Source organism: Suncus etruscus, chromosome 16 (assembly GCF_024139225.1).
Source record: "Suncus etruscus isolate mSunEtr1 chromosome 16, mSunEtr1.pri.cur, whole genome shotgun sequence".
Lineage (NCBI taxonomy): Eukaryota > Metazoa > Chordata > Mammalia > Eulipotyphla > Soricidae > Suncus > Suncus etruscus.
Genome location: NC_064863.1, coordinates 51406266 through 51414488, shown reverse-complemented (window position 1 = coordinate 51414488; position 8223 = coordinate 51406266). Strand labels below are relative to the sequence as shown.

Below are 8223 nucleotides of genomic sequence, written 5' to 3'. Positions count from 1 at the left end.
AAAATATACCTATCTATTATATATAATAAAATCTATATCTATTATATGCAGATGCCTATCACTGTGTAAGCCAAGAATAAGTTTAAATACCTAAAGATCCATCAAAAATATTGAACAACAGGTAGCATATTCATATAATGGATATTTTTCAACCATTATGAAAGGTGCTTAACATAAGAGTGAAATTTGCATTTTAAGGTACATATGGTGAGAAAAAAAGTTCAAACACATAAGATATTTTAAATAGGGTCTGAAAAAATAGTACAGTGGTAAGGGAGCTTGCCTTGAACAACCTATGGTTAATCCATAGCACCATGTATGGTCTCCTATGCCCTGTAATATGTCATCTCTGAGAATTAAACCAGCACTGAGTGGGTCATATGCACTGCACATGGATCAACAAACTAAAGATTTTTCACAAAATATAGCATGGTTATTATATTATATTATATATATGTTAAATATTACATTTTATTATATTAAATTATTTCATTTATATAATAAAGGCATAAATATCAGTTGGTGGCTGGGGTCAGAGTAATAAAACTGGTAATAACTTTTAAGACCACGACTTTCTATAGGAAAGCAAAAAATATTTTGAAATAAGGATTAGTAATAACTCTTCAAAATTGTGAATAAAATAAAAACTGCAGGAATGGGCATTTAGATATAGTTTAGCAGTTGTAATTCAATTAAATGGCAAGGGAGCAAAGAGTGCTATTCCATTATCATAAAAATCTTAACTTCACTCAAAAATTCATAGTTTAAAAATGTATATCAACATTACTTATAGGATCTTTTTAGTAAATTATTTCTTATATATTTTATTTTTAAAAATATATTATTTATATTTATATACATTTATTTATATTATTTATATGTACAAGTAAATATTTACTTATATTTAAGTAAATATTTTATTTATATTTATATATTATATATATATATATTTTTTTGGTTTTTGAGCCACACCAGTGACACTCAGGGATTACTCCTGGTTATGCGCTCAGAAGTCACTCCTGGCTTGGGGGACCATATGGGACGCCGGAGGATCAAACTGCGGTCCATCCTAGGCTAGCGCAGGCAAGGCAGGCACCTTACCTCTAGCGCCACCTCGCTGGCCCCTGGATTATATATTTTTATAAATATATATAATAAAAATAATTTATTTATATATAGTATATATAAATATATATATTGGGAAATGCTCGCAATCTCAGACATTCTCAGCTGAATTCTCTTCAACACATCTTGATTTGTCTCAAATATGTGACAGCGAAGGAACCACCTAGGTCTGGCAAGGCTTAGTATCACATATTCACACCCGGTTCTGCCATATGGACGTGAAGGCTGCATTCAGTGGTACTCTGGGGATTTTACTATGCCAGTAATCAAACACAAGGTTTTACAATACTAGTCTTGTGTTCAGTCTTTTGAACTATCTCTGAAACCTTCCTTTTTATATTTTGCGATAAAAAATTATTAGAAGAGATTCTGAATTTTATTTGTACAGCCTTCAGTATACCTTGAAGCATTCTGGTGACATTTAAGTGGAAAAATTTATCCTTAATGTAGGAAACAATATTTCAAGAGCTGTGAAAACCCATGTATGATCACGAATGTACAAGATATCATATATGCTCCCCAGAGGACTACTTCTATTGAGCATTGTTGGGAGAGTTATATCTTAAAAACAAAAACCTAGAGTATCAGGAGTATATTTTCTTATGACAACAAATACTTTGAACTATATTACTTACGTTTGTTCACATGAAATATTAATTTACTTCGACATTATATGAAACACATTAAAATAACTAGTTTTGAATATTCAGTAACATATATCTTAAACAAACATATATATATTAAAATTATTTTTAAAATGCTAACATTATAGACAACATTAGTTTCAAAATTACCTTAATTTGGTCTTCAGTTGCTAAAATTGCATGCTTTTTTCCTCCGATTTACCGAACATTTAATCATCTCTGTAAAAAAAAATATATATGTATGAGATAAGAAAATATTTTTATTTTATGGTATTGTTTTCAAAATACTTGATTAGATTAGTGTAAATCATATTGCTTTCCAAGTGAATTCATTTTTTCCTTACAATGATTAAGGCATAGCAGCAGAACAAAGATAAGACACAGAATTTATGTTACATGTGACATATTCCTACATCAGAATCTAATTTCTTATAATTGTCACTGGAAAAAGTTAAGAAATTTGATAAGGGCCAGAATGTAGCTCACCAGTAGAGCAGTAATGCAATAAGAATTGATATATGCAGTGTTTATAAGTATTAAATTTGATAGATGTGGCATTTAAATAATTTGCCAATTAAAATGATGACATCAAAAATAATTTCTGAAATCATCCAAAAATTATTATTTTACAGAATGTGTTTATCTAAGATCATGGAATGTGTTTACTCTCTTGCATACTTACATGTAATACAGAGATAATACATATAGATATATAGATAATAGATATGTAATATAGTTACATTCTAAATGCATGCATTATAAAAGTATTCAGACCCTCAACAACTTGATTTCAAAATACTGGAAATAAAATTATATTACATAAATGGTAGAGTTACAGGTAGTACTTGTCTTAATTTTACATAAACTATGATTAATTTCTATTTATTATTTAATTAAAAAACTCTGTAACACAGTTTACCAAAAATATGTTAAATATTAAAAATACATTCTTGGTACCCCAAGCCAGAAGAGATTTCTGAGTGCATAGCCAGGAATAACCCCTGAGCATCAGTTTAAGTTCTTTTCTATAAGTATTATATGCACTAAGTAATCCCTACAATATTAAGTATTAATTATGCTCAGTTTAATTTTTAGTGGGTAGTAATAGAAGAGTAGGCTGCTAATTTATATGATAAAATAACAAAATTCAGGGGCCAGTCAATAGCACAGCGGTAGGGCCTTTGCCTTGCACATGGCTGACCTAGGATAGACCAGGGGTTTTATCCCCTGGATTCCCATATGGTCCCCCAAGTTAGGAGCAATTTATGAGCTCATAGCCAGAATTAAACCTTAGTGTCACTGGGTGTGGCCCAAAAACCAAATCACAAACACACACACACACACACACACACACACACACACACACACACACACACACATACACAGCCCAAATCCAGTATTTTTTATTCATACAAATAAATTGTTAAAGATTTGGGTATAAGCAATTTGAAACACAGTAACAAAATTAAAAACTGGGTTATAAAGGCCAGAGAGATAGAGGTAAGATAGAGGTAAGATAGAGATGGAGGTAAGGTATTTGCCTTGCATGCAGAAGGACGGTGGTTTGAATCCTGGCATCCCATATGGTCCCCCAAGCCTGCCAGGGGCAATTTCTGAGTGTAGAGCCAGGAGTAGTACCTGAGCGCTGCCAGGTGTGGACACCCCCCCAAAAAAAAAAAAAGAAATCTGGGTTATACATTACAAAATTACTAATAAAGAGAATTACATGCATCTGAAAACTTGTCAAAATTTTTAGTAATAGGAGCTGGAGTGAGTACAATATCTAGAGTGCTGGCTATGCAAATGCCTGACTTGCATTCAGTCCCCAGCATTCCATATGCACTTCTGAGCCCACCAGGAGTGATCCCTAACTTCAGAAACAAGAATACACCTGAGCACGATTTAATGCGACCCAACCCCCACCCAAAAATATTGGGAATTTTTGCGAGAGTCATTTTTAGCTTCCTATGAGGTAAATGGTCAGCTCTGAGGTAAAGCACAGGAAATATATATGAGATTAGAGAGTTAAAAATAATCAGATAAAGGCAGAGAAAGGGAACATTTCATATGATCATGTGTGAGAATATAAAACAATGAAACGCACTAGTATCTGAAGTTCCCAAATTAATTCAGCCAACAGCCTTGTTTTAGGGAGAAAAAAAATCACTAAACATCTAGAAATCTACCTTTAAACAGAAAGTTTATCTGCAGTGTTCCCAAAGCTATTGCCAATCTATAGAATTCTATAGATACTATATCTATATGGCATGATGATATATGATATAATATCTGTAGATATAATATCCATGATATATTACCTATATTTATGATATAGATTATATATCTAAGTAGATACTACAGATATCATATCATAAATATTTATATGATATAGAAATATATAGATATATCATATCATATATATGATTTCAAATCTATATATGTGATATCTAGCTATAGAATTATATCAACGCCAAATGGCTTGAGTATTACACACCTAGAATTTTTTAGACTCTTTTTCTAGTTAATAGCAAATGGCAAGCAGGACATGAACAGGAGAAAGCAAACCACTTTTATTCAGCTTTACAAATGATTGTGAACTAGCACTGTTTCAAACACATTGACCAAGTGTCTTCTTTAATTACTGGCTATTTACAAAGTTATTTATCACTAGCTTTTGAAATTTTATACCATATTAGAAATATTACATATCTGACTGATCGTGGAGTCTGTGATATTAAATCAATGCGCAGTCAGATATATAATATTTCTAAGATGCTGAGTGGAACAAGAAAATATTCACATTATATAATTTAAAAATTTATGACCATTTGTTAGAAACTACCGACCTCATGAATTTGGATCAAGAAAAAAATTAGATTATTCTGTGTATCTTTCAATTTGTTTGCATAGCTATCTTTAGTGATGCCTTACCTTTTCAGTTTTTTTTTACACTCTACAGACAAGTTTCCTTTTTAATTAGACAATTCAATGCCTCAAAGCTTCAATTAATGATTGCCACTTAAGACACTTAAGAGTTAGTAGGCAGCACAGTTAAAAGGAATTTTTGCCAGCGTCATTTTTAGCTTCATATGAGATAAAAGGTCAGCTCTGAGGTAAAGCACAGAAAATATAAATGAGATTAGAGAAGTAAAATAATCAGAAAAAGGCAGAGAAAGGAATAACTTCATATGACCAATATAAAGCATTAGATCAGAAAATATTTTCTAATTTGAGAGTAGTCCTGAAAAGAATTATTTTAAAGACATACTAAAACCCACCTCACATATCTGATTTTATAATTCAAATATCTGTATTGGACATGGATGTCTTTCCTACTCCACCAAGACTTAATAAGAGACAAATTGTATCCTTACTCAGAAACCTTTGACTTAGGATACAGAGAAATCTACTTCCAAAGATCTAACCTAGAGCTTAACTTTTCTAAAATATATTCTTCTTTACTGTCTTTCACTACAAAAATCACTATGCAGACAAAATAATTGTATGAGACCATGATCTACCAACTTGTTGCTTGTTTAAATATTAAAATTTGTTGAAATCAATCTGTAATTGTCTCTGAATTGACTTACGCTTGAGTGGTAGTAGAGGCAGAGCTTACCAGTTAAAACTATTAGAACTAGGGGCTGGAGTGGTGGCACAAGTGGTAGGGCGGCTGCCTTGCATGTGCTAACCTAGGATGGACCATATGGCCCCATATGGTCCCCAAGCCAGGGGCAATTTCTGAGCGCATAGCCATGAGTAATCCCTGAGCATTATCGAGTGTGGCCCAAAACCAACAACAACAACAACAACAACAACAAAAACCCATTAGAACTAGTTTTAAGCAATTTAACTACCTCAAAGAAAAGTGATCTGAGAAAGAGAAAAATTCTGTATATTTTTAATGACAATGAGTCCATATAAATATATTTTTACATTTATATTACTGTTCAAAAATAACTCACTATAAATCTTGTTATTAGCTGAAAATATTTTAAAATTGGGTACTGAGCTGTCTGATGTGAATATTAAAAGTTAAGCTACTCTATTTTTAATTATATAACCTTGTAAACAAACACATAAAATAGAAAACAAAATAGTACTTGAGAGACATAGAGATAATGTAGGGCTTAATATTCCTTGGTAAATCCCAAGTTCACCCCAGGCACATTTACATATGATTACCTAAGCACCTCCAAAAATGACTTCTCAACACAGAACTAGACTAGTGTTTGAGCAACATCAGGTATGGTTCATTTTACAATCACAAATTTGCATGTCATCCTTGTGCGCGTGCCATGCTAATCTTCTCTGTATCGTTCCAATTTTAGTATATGTGCTGCAGAAGCGAGCACAGGTATGGTTCATTTTACAATCAAATAAATAAAAATAATATAGGAAATATAGGATGTGATTCACCAATTCTATAAAATTAATGCAAGATAAAAATGTCATGGTAAATGTTTTAATTTTGACATAGAAATTACTTCATTAATTTTCTTCTTCTTTTTACAGATAACAGTATTTATTTTTAATATTTTTATTTAAACAACTTTATTACATACATGATTGTGTTTGGGTTTCAGTCATGTAAAGAACACCACCCATCACCAGTGCAGCATTCCCATCACCAATGTCCCAAATCTCCCTCCTCCCGACCCAATCCCCGCCTGTACTCTAGACAGGCTTTCCATTTACCTCATACATTCTCATTATTAGGACAGTTCAGAATGTAGTTTTTTCTCTAAACTCATCCCTGTTTGTGGTGAGCTTCCTGAGATGAGCTGTAACTTCCAGCTCTTTTCTCTTTCGTGTCTGAAAGTTATTATTGCAAGAATGTCTTTCATTTTTTTTAAAACCTTAGATGAGTGAGACCATTCTGCATATCTCTCTCTCTCTCTCTCTCTCTCTCTCTCTGACTTATTTCACTCAGCATAATAGATTCCATGTACATCCATGTATAGGAAAATTTCATGACTTCATCTCTCCTGACAGCTTCATAATATTCCATTGTGTATATGTACCACAGTTTCTTTAGCAATTCATCTGTTAAAGGGTATCTTGGCTGTTTCCAGAGTCTTGTTATGGTAAATAGTGCTGCAATGAATATAGGTGTAAGGAAGAGATTTTTGTATTGTATTTTTATGTTCCTAGGGTATATTCCTAGGAGTGGTATAACTGGGTTGTATGGGAGCTCGATTTCCAGTTTTTGGAGGAATCTTCATATTGCTTTCCATAAAGGTTGAATTAGACAGCATTCCCACCAGCAGTGGATGAGAGTTCCTTTCTCTCCACATCCCCGCCAACACTGCTTGTTCTCATTCTTTGTGATGTATGCCAATCTCTGGGTAGTGAGGTAGTACATCATAGTTGTTTTGATTTGCATCTCCCTGATGATTAGTGATGTGGAGCATTTTTTCATGTGTCTTTTGGCCATTTGTATTTCTTCTTTTTCAAAGAATCCGTCCATTTCTTATCCCCAATTTTTGATGGGATTAGATGATTTTTCATTGTAAATTTCTGTCAGTGCCTTGTATATTTTGGAAATTAGCCCCTTATCTGATGGGTATTGGGTAAATAGTTTCTCCCACTCAGTGGGGGACTCTTGTATCCTGGGCGCTATTTCTTTTGAGGTGCAGAAGCTTCTCAGTTTAATATATTCCCATCTGTTAATCTCTGATTTCACTTGCTTGGAGAGTGCAGTTTCCTCTTTGAAGATGCCTGTAGTCTCAATGTCCTGGAGTGTTTTAACAACGTGTTGTTCTATATATCTTATGGTTTCAGGTCTGATATCGAGGTCTTTTATCTTTTTGGATTTAACCTTCGTACATTATGTTAGCTGGGGGTCTAAGTTCAATTTTTTGCAAGTGGCTAGCCAGTTGTGCCAACACCACTTGTTGAAGAGGCTTTCTTTGCTCCATTTAAGATTTCTTGCTCCTTTATCAAAAATTAGGTGATTGTATATCTGGGGAGCATTCTCTGAGTATTCAAGCCTATTCCTCTGATCTGAGGGCCTGTCTTTATTCCAATACCATGTTGTTTTGATAACTATTGTGTCATTAAGCTATTCAGGTATGCCCCTTCTTCTTTCCTGATGTGTGCTTGCAAAGCTATAAATTTTCCTCTCAGTAGCACTTTTGCTGTGTCCCATAGATTCTGATTGTTTGTGTCTCCATTGTCCTTTGTTTCTAGGAAGGTTTTCATTTCCTCTTTGATTTCATCTCAGACCCACTGGTTATTCAGTATTAGGCTGTTTAACTTCCAGGTATTAAAGTTTTTCTTCTGTGTCCCTTTGTAGGTCACATATAATTTCAGGGCCTTGTGGTCAGTGAAGGTAGCCTGCTAAATTTCTATCCTCTTGATATTATGGAGTTATGTTTTATGTGCTAGCATGTAGTCTATCCTGGAGAATATCCCATGTACATTAGAGAAGAATGTGTATCCGGGCTTCTGG

The 8223-nt window shown here is 33.3% G+C and overlaps 1 non-coding gene across 1 annotated transcript; it reads right to left on the bottom strand.

Moving 5' to 3' along the window:
* Window positions 1-6017: 6017 nt before the first annotated feature.
* LOC126033140 (U6 spliceosomal RNA) lies at window positions 6018-6124 on the bottom strand. The gene has a single exon (XR_007504293.1). It is a non-coding gene; the product is annotated as a U6 spliceosomal RNA (small nuclear RNA).
* Between the last annotated feature and the right edge of the window lie 2099 nt (window positions 6125-8223).